Below are 15,886 nucleotides of genomic sequence, written 5' to 3'. Positions count from 1 at the left end.
AGCGAGTACTGAGTTGCGACATTATCTTTTTCATAGATATCCAGCTTGCGAGTAAAAGCAGACTCGCAATGTATCAGATCATATATCAATTTTCTATTTCCTTGTAACTTTGCGCTGAGCGCATTTAAATATATAATCATTTTTTTAGAAAAGCCACAACCACCATATTGTGCTTGTTTGTTATGAACTCAAAGTGATTTCTGGCTCCCCATGTATTTGAATTTTGCAAAATTAACTTGACCAGAATACGATGAAAGGTCGATGCTGAAGAGCATGACATCTCATAAAATGATTCAAATTGACCAAGCTGTTCATCACTTCTTTCAATGTAGCACTAAGTTCACCATAAAGGGCTATCTGGTGAATTATGGACCTGGATTTTTATCCCTGATTCTCTTTACTACACCTTTTTCTTTGCCAATCATTGTTGGGGTTGAAAGAACATATTTCCGTAAAAATGGTATGTAGTTCAACCTATGGATGTTTCGTGTGCGTAATAAAGATTTGAAATTATTACTAATTCGCGCAAATACACACGCACACACAGGTTAAATAGGAAGCTGATCAAACCATATTATTGTCTGTTCAGAAATGAGAGAGACTACAGCAGTCTATCTATATTTATATTTCAAATTATTTACTCTCAAAGAATTGAATTATTGACGAATGTATACGACGAAAATACAATATTTATTCTTGAAAAATATCATTCATAACAAACAAAATAACAAATCTGCTATGACAGATGTTAAAATATGTCCAGTAGTAACCAAGACATTCTCCAACAAATAGGTATTTAGGCTGTATAAATAGATATTCCTTTGAATTATACTATCAACAGACACATCGCACCCATCAATAAGACCGACTTGGCTTTTTAGCGGGGTTATTCGTGATATTCTTCAGTTCACTTCGAGAGCGCGTTGAATAAACAGCTAAACAACATGGAAGCTAGTTGTTCGGGAATCGTGAAGCGTCCGAAATTGTCCCCATTAAATATGAATGGAAAAACAATTGTTATGGATGTATATAATTCTTTAAGAATACAATATCCACCCAAAATAAAAAGTAAGGAGGAAGTAGTGCAAAAATGCGCGAGTATGACCGCTGTCAATATATCGACAATTTTTAGAATTCTCAAGGAACTCAAGGAAAACAACAACTTTTTCGAGCCGAAAGTAGAAAGTGTTTGGTTATCGATGAAGAAGTCAATAATTCTATTAGAAGACGGTACACTCTTTTCACATAAAAAACGAAATACCTACAATAAATAAAGTTTTGTCAGTTATTCGTGAAGACAGTTTTTTTCCTGCTATAAGAAGAACTTAATTATGGAAGATATTAAATGAGCTGAATTTCACTTTTGGAAGATAGAAAGAGCATGGTAATAGAAAAGTCGGAGATTGTAGAATGGAGAAGAAACTATTTAAGATAAGTAAAGAAAGCCACAGCGTTAGGTGAATCTAATTTTTATTTCGATGAAACATGAGTCAATGATGGTCATACCGTCTCGAAGGTTTGGCAAGATCAGAACATCAAAAGTGGGAAACAAGCCTTTATGGAAGGTTGGTCCACTGGTTTGAAAATTCCAGTTGGAAAAGGTCGTCGTCTTATCACTCACATAGGCAGCAAAGGCAGATTCGTGAAAGATGGATTGATGGTGTTTGAATCGAAGAAAAATGGGGATTATCATCAAGAAATAAATGCCACAGTATTCGAAGAATGGTTTAAAAACATACTTGTAAAACTTCCGTAGGGATCCGTAATAGTAATGGATAACGCAAGTTACCACAGTAGACGAGTCGAGAAGCTGCCGACGTCGTGTTGGAAGAAAGCAGATATTACTGAGTGGTTACAAATGAAAGCTATTTCTTTTGAATCGACCATGTTGAAAGCGGAGCTCCTCAAGTTGGCTAAACGTCGTAAGTCCAATAGAGTTGGTTTGGGCTCAAGTTAAAGGATTCATCGCAAGGAATAAAAAGACCTTCAAGCTCTGTGAAGTGAAGAAATACCTATACAGTGCTCTGGAAACAGTCGACCAAAAAGCTTGGGAACAATGTTTCCACAAAACAATCAGAATCGAAGCAGAGATGTGGGATCTGGATGATCGCATAGACTCATTATCAGAAAAAAATATTCCAGTTGTCATCAATCCTAATGAAACTGATTCATCAATTGAAGAATCACTCAACGAATCTCTGTAGAGATTCAGATTAAAATTATCGCAATGTCTTATTCGAAGTAAGTATTCCCATTAAATCTATAAATTTTTTTCTGAATCAACTATAAAATCCAATAAGGAACATGAATATTCATTTCCGAACCAACAAGAATATATAAAGTGTATCTCTCAGTGCAGCCACACTTTTCTACTTCCTGAAAATGTTAAAGTCGAAGCCGAAACATCGAGCAACGGAAAATTTTGAACGCGGTTCAACTCGAAATCAGATGTTTCAAATTTCTAACCGCGGAAATCTATTCTATTTGTATACTTATCTGGTGATATTTCGAATAATTTATCCATCTTCATTATCATACTGACGATCAATTTGATATCATTGGTGTCAATGATAAATAATATCAAATTTATTTACATCAAAAGACGAATCATAACTACAAATTATAATGTTTTGATTTAAATAGATTGGATAAAGAAAATGGATAGAGTCTTTGAAACATCAACAGATGATACATATTTCTTTTATTATGCAAAATTTTTTAAATTCAAGTTAATTCAAAAAGCTAATTCATCAAATGCAGTAACTTTTTGCCCTTTCTACATTTGTATTTATTTGTGAATTTAATATTCTGATTATTTTATAGATCTGTAGAAGGTAACAATTCTAAATAATAGAAAACTATTTCAAATATAAATTGTCCTTCCAAAAAAAATATATTTGAACAAAATTAGTACTTACCATATTTTAATTATGTTCTCATCATACATATCAATGGAAAATTTATATTAATATCCCCAGTCCGACGACTATTAATATTATCTTATATTTATATTTATATATTCGGGATACAAACGTAATATCAGAAAAAACATCGAGCAGTTCTTTTGGCGGTATTTTCGCATTCTTTGTCGGTGTTTTCGCATTTTTTGTAGCATAACCCCATTTTAATGGCTCGTTAGCGGCGTCCTCAAGGGATATAGAGGTGCTATTTGCTTGAGACGACTATGTTGCTTTCTTTAATGTAGCGACATGTTTGTATTCTTGAAATTCTTCTACTCTCAGACAATACTGAACGAACTATAGTTGTAGGTACTTGTAAAACAAGTTAACTAGGTAACTTAAAATAAAATAAGTACTAAGTTGAATTCTATGTGGCTTAAAAATATTATTTTAATAATTGAAAGTAAAAAATAAATATTACTGGAGAACACCAAATCGTTATTTTTAACACCTCGACACGTGTTTCGATCACCAAGTGATCATCTTCAAAGAGGAAGATTAAAACTAGAAACTAACGCGAAGCTAACCCTATTTATGCTATATAGATATCCCCTACAGGTAAACCATCCAGGCGTACCAACCATACAGGTATACCAACCTAAATTAATTTTACAATTTTTCCTTATCTATTATTTTACAATACTATATGTTTAACTGTTATAGCCGTATATAAAACAATTTTCAGCTATATAAAATTAATTTCAAAATATTGTCAAAATATCTAAATTTATTTTTGCACTGTGTCTTTATGTAGTAATCAGTAAACCCAACAACATTATTTTATTTTAACAAGCTATATAGTATGCTCTTTGGTATAGGTCCGTCATCGTTATTCATAATATTATTGTGTTTACTTATTTCTACACTCTCATTGGCATCTAGTTGCCTGTTGTTGCTAACTTGTCTAACTTATCTTAATGAACTGAAGTTTATGGAATGATTTTGTTGCAGAATATGATGGGCGACTGCTGATTTTTCAGGTCTTCCATATTTCAAGTGTGCTATGTGTTCCTTATATCTAACTATAATAGATCTTTTTGTCTGTCCATAATATTTTGCATCGCAGTCGTTACATTCAATTTCATAAATTACAGACTTTTCCGAAATCTCGACTTTGTTTTTTGGACTTCCCAAAAGGTTCTGTAGTGAATGACTTGTTTTAATTTGAAGGTAAAGTATATCTTATCTACGCATTGATTAATACTTGGCTGTCCGAGGTTCGACCTTTCGCGGTCCTCAAACGGACCGCGGTCCGTCTTTTGCCGAACGTTGGTGTAGATATTAATCCCCACCGTGTTACTCTAGTAACAGAGAATATTGTGTTATCTTGACAGCTGTCACTATTGATATTGATAATTATCTTCATTTCATCCCGCTTAAATTTTCAAAAATAGTTCGCGCCAGATTTTCAGAGAAAAAGCAAAAGAAATTTTTTTTTACGTCGAGGCCGGCCGTGATTTTCATGAAACTGGGAGGGTGTTATGTATATTTGATCTACCGGAAATTTTCAGGGATTTTGTTGAAAAATGTCATACAAGTTTAATAGTGCAAATAAGAGCTAGAAGAGCTGGAAAGGAAATAGCTAGTTTCCCCAGCAGTCCACGACAAAAGACCCACCATCCACCATCATGAAATACATCAGAAGACATAAGTTTCGTCCCTATAAAGTGAAGATATTACATGAATCGAATGAAGATGATCCTGACGGAAGAATGCAGTTTTGTGTTGATGTGATGTTGATGTCACACTCTTTTCGAGATGATCACACTGAAACTGCTGAGAAATTAAATGGACAGAAATTGTGGGAAATCATATATTGTTGCTTTCTTATATCTAGAGCCATATGGCCTTCGGGCCATAATGATTTTTTTAGTTTGTTCCAAGGGCCAATTTCTGCCCTTAACTATATTTCTAGACTAGGATAGTCGCAAAGTGCGTGACGTAAGCAAACTTACGCTTTTTTTGCATTTCATTTATTAATGTGTATTGTGACACTTAACGACATCTAGTAGCGAGTAGTGGTACTATGTACTATCTTTTTCAGCTACCCGCTAGGTGGCATTAGACGTAATTAAATATTTGGAATTACCGCGTTGGTTCGAGAAAGTTCTGGTTCTAGCTAGTATATTCCGATCACCTCGAGATGGCAGTAATAATTGCATATAAAAAGGCTAGCGGCACAACTGCGAGTTAGTCTGCGTAGGAAAGGCGAAGGAAGCGAAACTGTCTATTGTGAAATAAAGTAACACCCGTCAATAAAAGTATTTTGATTTGACTTATTGTTTTTATGTGTGATTTGTTAGTAAGGAAAAGAAGCGAAAAATCGACAGTGAATGCAGAACGTTCCATGAAAAATGGAACTTTCAGTATTTTGTGATTGAGTCCAGTAATAAGGCGCTATGTTTAATTTGTTATGAAACCATAGCTGTTCTCAAAGACTATAACATTAAACGACACTATGAATCGAAACATCTTCAAATTTACTCCAAGTATACAGGAAGTTTGCGGAAGAAAAAATTTGAAGCTTTGTGTGGCTCTTGAAATCGGAAAACGTGGCAAACCATTCTGCGATGGAGAAATGATAAAAGAATGCTTGATTGCAGTAAACGAAGAAATATGCCCCGAAAAGGTAAATTTATTTAAAAGTGTCAGTTTGTCAGCAAACACCGTGGCTCGGAGGGTGCAAGACATCGCAGAAAATATATCATCTCAACTGTCTGACAAAAATGGACATCATGAGTGGTTTTCTCTAGCATTGGATGAGTCAACGGATGTGTCAGATACTGCTCAGGTGTTGATTTTTATTCGTGGAGTAGATAAAAGCTATGAAGTGTATGAAGAACTTCTTGATATTGATAGTATTCACGGCACGACAACTGGGGCAGATATTTTTAAGGGAGTTGAAAATGCCATTAATAAAAAGAACCTTCGATGGAGAAATTTGAAATCTATAACAACGAGATGGAGGCAAAAATATGTATGATAAAAATAAAGGAGTGGTTGCACTTGTGTCAAAGGCTGTCGAAAATGATGGTGGTTCAAAACCATTAGTCTTACATTCATCAACAGTCCTTGTGCGGAAAATGTTTGGATATGTCTGAAGTTCTAAAACCAGTCATATTAGTTGTTAACTTCATCAGATCCACTGGGCTGAATCACCGACAATTCCGCGAGTTTATTCAACAGATTGTAGAAAATGATTTACCATATCATACTGCCGTACGCTGGCTTAGTTGCGGAAAAGTTCTTAGGCGCTTTTTTGAACTTCGAGCAGAGATCGATTTTTTTTAAATGAGAAGCAGCACTCTTTTGCCCATTTAGAAAATAGTGAATGAATGTGGAAGTTAGCCTTCTATGTCGATTTGACAAATGATATGAACGAACTGAATTTGAGATTGCAAGGAGAAAATAAATCAGCTTCTCCCTGATTTATACACCAATATCAAATCCTTCACATGATACCATTTCAATCGCAATTACGTAAAAAATGTTTCATACATTTTGAAACATGTGAAATATTCAGCCACACTACAGAGACTGAGTTTCCGGTCAATTTTGCAATCGAAACTTTGAGTGCTTTGAAGATAAATTTTGATACTCGTTTTTCAGATTTTGATGTCATTGCGAATGAAATTAAGCTTTTTCAAAATCCTTTTGATTCTGACATTGAAACCCTGGCTCCGGTAGTCCAAATGGAAATTATTGATTTACGGTGCAGTGATATGCTTAAGAACAAATATCAAAATTCATCTTTGTTGGAATTTTATAAGTCTTCCACTGGAACAAATTAATGATTTGCATAAATTTGCTGGTGGGTTGTTTTCTGTTTTTGGTACTACTTACTTGAGTGAAAACGTTTTCCAAGATGAAGTACACAAAGAATGTTTACAGATCTCAATTAACCGATGAGCATCTTAAATCTCTTTTGATAATTGGTACAAGTAAAATTGATCCACAACTACAAAGTATTGTCCGTGGAAAATCACAATTACATAAATCTCATTAGTGTTTCTGTTTTACTGTGATTCATTTCAATTCTTTGTTAGTTATTAATATGCTTAAACTTAGACACTTAAGTTAAGTTTACATATTACTAGTTATTTACATCCGGAAACTTCATCCACCCAAGATTTCAAGAAATTGTGGCCAGCAATCCTGCGATTTTCTACTCCCACTTCCTGGACTATACTTCCAGAAAATGAATTTTCCATTGTTTTCCCAAAAGGATGTCGGTACCGTAACTGTAGCGGGACGACCGCTAATCGCATGCGCGAATTTTCCATCGCCGCCGCTATGGTCGCATTTCTCACAGTTCCAGTTTCCAGTTGCTAGCAACGTTTGAGAAACCACTGAAAATCCGGGCTCCGGGTCGCTGTGAAACTCTTTCAATCGACTAGAGTGCTTTTTTTGTGAAAACCACCTACAAAGGAACCGGTGAGATCAACTTTTTTTGTAAAAGTCGACGTAATAGATAATACTGCTTGTTGATTGTCTTCGGGAGAATGATGGTTTTGTTTTGTTAGACGTTAAAAGCTTTTGCAGAAGGTTAATCATGAAAAGGTCATGATGAGATTCTTTTCATCTAAAATAATACTACAAAGAGAATATATTTCGTTTTTTTGTACGTTTGAAATGCAAAAACTCCCAAACTACGATTTAAAATAAAATTTTTATAAACTACATTATCAGCAATGAAAATTGCAATAGTGTGACCAAAATTGGTCCACAAAAAACATTATTTGGTGTGCACTGCGATAACTTTTGATGGTGATACATAAAATAATGTACATCATTACCGACAAAAAGTTCCGCGAGGCTATATAAGTCTATTATTAGCGGCGTTATTGAATGTATAAAACAGATTATCTTCAAAAGTCATCGCTCCAAAATTGCTATTCTATATATTTTAAAATCAAAAACATGTTTATGTGGAAAGTGAACCATTATTTTAACTATATGTTTGAGATAGATGAAATTCTTCTTATTTTATATTGTAATTAGTATAACAACAGTACATTACTATGGCATCAAATATTGATATCGTTGAAAAATATAATGATGGAAATAAGGCACATGACAGAAATCTTACATTCACTACTATGTTAAAAAGTACCGCGTCGACGAAACGCAAAATATGTATCATTCATCCAAATTTATTGTATCGCCTTCAAAAAAATTATATACGAATCACAATAATATATATATATATATATATATATATATATATATATATATATATATATATATATATATATATATATATACAATGAAATGGATTAACAGGGTCTCTCAGTCAAAAAATCAAAAATCAAACTCTGCTCTACTTTGCCAAGCTTTCGCTTCTATTGGAAAGCTTCTTCAGGGTGAAAAACAATCAATTGAACATATAAATTGACGAAAAAGTTGAACATGTATAGGATTTTTTGTGGATTTGACAAATGTCATACCTTCACATAAATGTCATTTCTCTTATAATTTTATGAAAAATCGTTTCTATTGGTCAGGATTGACAGAGAGTTGACATGACATATGTCAGTACATCCTTTCCCGATTTTTATAAATATATTGTATCAATGCGCATCCAACACTATGTGCCCAATATTTCACATAACCATCGTATGAAACATCCTCAACAAAGTTGTAAGTCTAACCATTCATTTATATCTTAATATACTTACACCCACAATTTTGTAGCACCCCTGATGATGGAAACAATTTATTAAATTTCCGAATGCTTGGACAAACTTTGAAGAGTACTATTTCGTATATATATATATATATATATATATATATATATATATATATATATATATATATATATATATATATATATATATATATATATATGCTGTTTCAGCCTATTGGGCCTACAGGGCAGGCGGTCCTAGATTGAAGACAAAATGAGAAAAACCAAGAAAGTACTTGATAAATTATTGTCCAGCAGCTTGACTGCATTAACCTTTCTAGTTTTCATATCATTTCTAGAAACATGTGGATTCGTTTTTCGATTACATTCCAGCTTAGCTTCCCAAATGTCTGCCACCGCAGTTGTCTGTTGATTGGTCAAACCACCAACACTGACATAAAAACTTGGCAAGTTGACTTGGGTGTTACACAAATAGGTGGTTCCACTTATATTTCGCTTGCGTTTACGCAGCTATTTTTATCAAGTACTTTCTTGGTTTTTCTCATTTGGTTTTCCGATCTGACAAACCTCTCCATTCTGGAGAGATTGCAAAACAAACTTCTAAGGATGCTGGCGAATGCTCCATGGTTCGTGCGGAATGAAGCCATCCGCAGAGATTTGAAGCTGTTAACCATACAGCAGCCCATTCAGTTGAGGAATGGGCTCCTGATAATTCCCCTTCCATATTCTCCTTTTCACTATCACTGTCGTCATTTGAATCAATAATGCATTCATTTCCGCCATTGATATGGAAGTGTCCAATCTCCATATAGTCTTTTTCAACTAAAATTACTTTTTAATCCTTTTCTGCCAGTTTTCTTCGTTAATATTAGATACTTCTTCTTAAACTAGCTCTATCACATTCTTATCAAATTTTGGAAAATTATTTTTATGCCTGATGCTTTTTTCAATTTCCCTCAAATCAACTTGATGGGATTGAAAACACAAAAATAGGGGGGAAGTCTCAATATGGTGTGTCCATACTTTTCAGCAATACTCTCAAGGGCATACACTTTTTCAAATGTTTTTGTCTGTAAAACTTCAAGTAGTTGGTTTTTGGTATAGTTATCTTCAAATTTACAAATTGTTATCCATTAAAAAACTTTGTATTTCATCTTTCCTCGAATTTTAATTCGGTACTTTGATGAGCTGTCGCGAATGATAGGAAGCGTTGTCAAGAACTATTACACTATTCTCATCCAAATTTGGGATCAATGTGTTTCCAAACCATTTCTCAAAAATATCAGCTTCCATGTTCTTATGATAGCCAACATTGCAGTCCTCAAGTTTTTTCCACATAATTTCAAAGAATTCGGAACCCATCCTTTACTTTCTCCGCAATGCACAATGATTAGTCGCAATCCCTTGTTTGCAGGCATGTTAGGTGTACACATTCTCGAACCATCAGTCCACCCTTTCGTAAATGTGTCGTAAGTGACATACCAAGTTTCTTCCAAATGGAAAATTTGCCGTTGTTCTTGTCTATATTTAGTTATTTGTTTTAAGTATTTGTTACGCAATTCCACTATTCTTCTGCTTTCCATAACTGCTTGATGTGTGTTCATTACTTTAAATCTAAATCCTAGTTTCTTTATCCAATCCTGAAGAGTTTTGTCACAGCAGCTCACGTTATGGCTGGAAGTATTCAATTTCTTTCTTATTATTTCAATTGTAGGAATCTCATTGCTTTTGTAAGAGTCGTGTATTGTTTTTTTTACGATTTTATTAGATGAACATCTAAAGGTTTTGATAATCCCGCATCAAATCGCGTATTGTGTTCATAAGGTTTGTTTTTGGCTATTTTACGTACAGTTGAGAAAGGAATTTTGGTCAAATCTGATGTTGCTTGTAATAGTTTTTTTCCCTCAAAATCAAACTAGATATATGGATTCTCATACACATAGAAACATACTTTATGTGTTTCAATATTCAAATGCATCCGAATCATATTCACTGGTATCTATTTTTAGCATTGTTCACCAGCGCTATTGGAATTACTACACAGGAAAAAGTCTGCGTTGTTATCACACTCGTTATTACTATTAGTACTTGTCCAAGGACGCCACATTTTAAACAAATAACAAAAATTTTCAGTAATTATTTCACAAATATCGAATTTCAATACTCAAATCGCGATCAGTTCCTGAACTGAACATTGACAACACGACTCTTCTAACCATCCTCACAGTCTATTGGTCATCAAATTTCAAATTTACTTTTATTACTTTTCAGCCATTCATAAAACTCGGTTAGTAAAAATAATCCAATACGAACCGCCAATTCTTCAGTCCACGTGGACTAATTCGTAGCGGCATTATTTCTTTGTATTGGTTGTATTGGTTTTGGCCTTTGACTTCGCCGATAGCTTTGAAAAAAATCTGTTTAAAATCTGTCTTTCCGTTAATCAGCTGTCGCCCCCATCTGAACGACAACTCTCAGAAGTTGAGAAACTTGTGCGAGCTAAAGATTAACGAGGTCTTACCTTTTAACGTGTGATTATTTTCTATATTTGACAATACGTTACTATATCGGTTACTTCGACTATACCAGCTGCGAATTCTCTTTTATGACATCTATTGACTGAAAACGGTTGCTTCGAAGTGGTAATTTCAGTTTTGGAAAAAGAAAAATCGGCCAGACCTTTATCAGGTGGATACGTTGGCTATTCGATGGAGTTTGTTGAGTTTTCGACCAGAAATTCATTCACAAGCATAGCCTTGTGAGATGGTGCTTTATCGTGGTGCAAAATTCATGAGTTTTTTTCCACATATTTGGTCTTATTCAATGAATTTTCCCTTTCAAACGCCACATAACGCCGCATTTTTCAAAGAAAAAAACACAAGCACTACAGGAAAAACCTTAATGCGCTCTAAGAGTGGTGCCTGTGCAGAAGTAGCGATTCACATTGGATTTGAATCGCTGGAGATGAAATCCATTCGGAAAAACCTTCTCAGGAAGTTTATTCCAAACAAACGCAGTTCTCCAAATGAAAGAGTCCTCAATCAGTGAAGTTCGAGGTGTACTGAGTTGAACTTCAAACCTATGAGCAGCCACAGTCCGTCACGTATTTCTGATATATACCGTTCTTGGTGGACTCATATATAGGGGAAAGTCCCTTAACGCCGGACGGGCACGTAGCGCCGGACACTCGTGCTATCCCGACAAGTCACAACGCGTTTGGTTCAAAAATCGATGAGAGGGGTGCGGGGAAGGTACTGATACAGGGACACGGGACGCGGTTTGCCAGTGACGCGAAAAGCGAAAAAGAAAGAAAAATGACAAACTGCGATGGATAAGGTTTTGTCCAAAGAAATGAGTTTGAGGGAAGCTTTACTAAGCTACAATATCCCAAAAAGCATTCTACATGATAAAACATCAGCATTGAACCGTGGAGAAGAAGTGACGTTGCAACCAAAGCTCGGTAGATTCACTTATACCTTCTTACCCGAGTACGAACAAGTTTTAGTGGACCACGTAAAATATTTATCCAATAGATGTCTGTCGCTGATGAAAAAGAAGTTTCTGAAGTTAGCTTTTGATTTGGCTGAAGCAGTGAAGATCCCCCATCGTTTCAACAAAGAGAAGCAAGCTACCGGAAAGCATTTTTATTATGATTTCATGCAGAGACATCCGGACATTTCATTCAGAGCACCAGAGTCGACAAGCATGATGCGAGTGGTAGGGTTCAATAAACCGCAAGATGATATATTTTATGACAACATGGATAGACTAATAACAGATAGATTTCCACTTTCCAACATTTATAACTGTGATGGAACCAGAGTCAGCTGCGAGCACAAATATAAAAAAGTTCTCGAATATCGTCAGAAAGGAGGAGGAAAAACGGATAAAATATCGAGATTTTTTCTTCGAATTTCGCAGACTCTATCCAGATCACTCTGTCAAGATGGTCGTTCTGATTATAATCAGTGGAGTCCTTGGTGGAATGATGTCTTCTCTATTCTCGAATCTCAAAATCATACCGGCTTGCCGCACTAAGGCAGAAATCTTAGCCGCACAGATGCAGAAGGCTGTCATTTTTGGCTCACTGCGTTTGCTCAGGGCACATGATTCTCGGACCCAATGATCACTTACCCCACGGTGTGGGGAGTGGTCATTGGTTGATTATGCTGGCGTGCCCTCCCGAATGTATCGGGGCTTCGGGGGATAGGGCCTGACCAGCGCACACTACGATAAAAAATAATAAAGTCGTCAGGAGTTCGGATCCCCTTCTCTGCATGGTCCGTGACCATGAGAGAGCAGGAATTGAAGCATTTCTCTTTAGGGCAGCTGCCCGAGCAGCTGATGAACTCGGTATAGTTTTCGACACTGAATGAGGTGACCACAACTCTGTCACCGAGTTGGAACCTTTTCAGCAAAAAGCTCAGATAAAAGCCGCAGAGATCACCTTACTTCTGCGGAAACACAAGGATGAGCCAATGCATGGGGTCTCCTTCAATAACATTGGAGACCTTGGCTTATCAAAGCGCCTGACGTTTGCTTTTCTCAGGTCGAGTGGGCTGAAGTCGGAAACTGAAGGGTTCATCATGGCTTCCCAGGATGGTGTCTTCAACACCTTAGTCTACCGCAGTCGCGTGATGGGTATAGAGGTTTCTGACACAAGGTGCAGGGACTGCCGCGAGGCGCCCGAGACCTTAATGCACTTGTTATCAGCATGTCCAGCATATGCGGTCTCGGCCTATATCCATCGACATAACGCGGCCCTGAGAGTGCTATATTATCATCTACGACACTCTTACGGTATTGACGAGACACCAGTGTTGTCCTACGCTCCGGGGGATATTGAATCCGTTGTGGGGAATGAGAAGTGCCGAATTTATTGGAACTATTCGTTCTTCACCCTCAGGCTCATACAAGCTAATAATCCTGATGTAGTCCTTCTCGATCACCAGAGCAAAACGATATTTGTCGTGGAGTTTTCAGCTCCTTGCGAGACGAATATCGTCAGAAAAGAGGAGGAGAAACGGATAAAATATCGAGATTTTCTCTTCGAACTCCGTAGACTCTATCCAGATCACTCTGTCAAGATGGTTGTTCTGATTATTGGAGTCCTTGGTGGAATGATGTCCTCTCTACTCTCGAATCTTAAAATCATACCGGCTTGCCGCCCTAAGGCAGAAATCTTAGTCGCACAGATGCAGAAGGCTGTCATTCTCGGCTCACTGCGTTTGCTCAGGGCACATGGTTCTCGGACCCAATGATCACTTACCACATGGTGTGGGGAGTGGTCATTGGTTGATAATGCTGGCGCGCTCTCCTGAATGTATCGGGGCTTCGGGGAATAGGGCCTGGTCGGCGCACACTACGGCGAAAAAAAATCAGCTTTATTGATAGTACAAAAAAAATACAAAGATACATTTGAAAATGAAAATAGGTTACAGACGATTCTGGTACTCCTTGGCCAAGTCTAGCTCAAAGCTACTCTAACTCAATCAACAAGCACCACTCCATAATGCACGCGAACATACAAAAATAAAAGCAATTAACAGTGATGGTGTCACGAAATGAGAAACGTAAATAAAAATAATATTTTGTGATTACCTTCTAAAGAGAGTTGATAAATAATTAAATTCAATTGATCTGTTATCCAATGAGCAAAAGTTGACATTACTGACTATCATAGATATAATTTTTATATTTGTATTTGAATTTCCTGATACTGAATCTCTTACTCTTACAGAGTTTTACGGCACGAAAAAGAAATGATCTCTGAAACTGTTCTGCGCGATGTTGTGGCATAGTTAATTTGTTTTTATGACTAATATTTCTTGAGTGAATATTTTCACACAGAATTAGTTTTTGTATTAAAACGAGATAATATGGAAGGCTAATCAATTTATGAACAAAACAACCCAAACGATGAATTATACGGTTTTTCATATTGAGCCAGCGGGAGTTTTTAAAGGCTTTAGAAATTGTATCACACTTTCGAAGTCCATAAATTAGGCGGCAACAAGAATTTTGCATTTTTTGTATTCTTTTTTTATCTGAATCATATAAGTATGACCCATATATGAAGTCACAGTAGTTGAAATTGCCTAGCACCAAACTATCATAGAGCATTCTTTTTAGAGATTGACTCAAAATAAAACGATTACAGTATAACAGTTTCAATGACATATAAGCTTGTTTCATTGAATTTTCAACATGACTAGTGAATCTAAGATCAGTGTCAAGCATCACCCCTAAGTTTTTAGCTGTATTGACAGAAGTCAAGATAGTATCACCTAGTTCTAAATGGAAATTGTTTTCTGCAAATTTACGATTCTTCTGCGATCCAAACTGCATCATCATTGTTTTATTAGTATACATTTTCAAATAATGTACACTTGATAGCCCATTGATCAAATCAAGGTCAGTGTTGAAGAGATTTTGGGCTTCAGCACACTCATCGATTTTAAAGTGCATGTATAATTGTATGTCATCAGCATACGCCTGTATTTTACATTTCTTGATGGACGAGATAATGTCAGTAGTATAAATGATGAACAATAGAGGTCCCAAAATGGAACCCTGTGGTACTCCTGATAGAATATCAAGAGGTAAGGAGTGATAACCATTAACAACAACTTTTTGAGATCCACAAAGTGAATAAGACCAGATGAGAAATAAGGCAGCACTATCAAAACTATAATATTTGAGTTTCATGCAAATCAGCTCATGATTGATGGTATTAAATGCTTTCGAAAAATCCAGTAGTACCAGAGTGCTAATCATTCCCTTATCAAGTACCTCAACAATGTCTTGTGTAACAGTAGCAAGAGCTGTAGCCGTGCTAAAACCCTGCCTAAAACAACATTGCGATGGTATTGAAATATTCATTAATTTGTAAATAAATAACTCTTTCAAAAATTTTACTCTTGGTTGGGAGTATACTGATAATTCTGATATCAGAATAACTAGCTGGATCATTATTCTTGGAAATGGGTTTCCCAATGTCAATTTTCCACGACCTTGGAAAATATGAACGTTCAAAACAACAATTGATGATATGTGTAATATGTTTATTTATAACCGGCTACAAAGTTTCAACATTCTGATTGAAATCTCATCAACCCGTGAAGCTTGACTTTTAATATCATTCAGGATTTCATGAATAGCTTCTTCAGTAGCGAATCGAAATGAGAAGTTCTTCTTGCGTGATTAAATAATTATTGCTATAAATTTCAATATTTTCCTCACAATTATTAGAAACATTTTGTACGAATTGGGCAAAATA

The 15,886-nt window shown here is 35.8% G+C and overlaps 1 protein-coding gene across 1 annotated transcript in view; it reads left to right on the top strand.

The window, feature by feature from the left end:
• Positions 1-7,269: 7,269 nt before the first annotated feature.
• Positions 7,270-15,886, top strand: part of LOC111514395 (probable sodium/potassium/calcium exchanger CG1090) — a 220,963-nt gene continuing 212,346 nt past the window's right edge. Inside the window, exon 1 of the mRNA XM_074174225.1 lies at positions 7,270-7,394. The gene's annotated coding sequence lies outside the window, so the exon portion shown is untranslated. The remainder of the gene's footprint in view (positions 7,395-15,886) is intronic.

Source organism: Leptinotarsa decemlineata, unplaced genomic scaffold (assembly GCF_025532065.1).
Source record: "Leptinotarsa decemlineata unplaced genomic scaffold, Ldec_3_MD MMD2_P_RNA_scaffold_12, whole genome shotgun sequence".
Taxonomy (NCBI): Eukaryota; Metazoa; Arthropoda; class Insecta; order Coleoptera; family Chrysomelidae; genus Leptinotarsa; species Leptinotarsa decemlineata.
The sequence above is the reverse complement of the archived record's forward strand: the minus strand, read 5'-3'. Positions and strand labels throughout refer to the sequence as shown.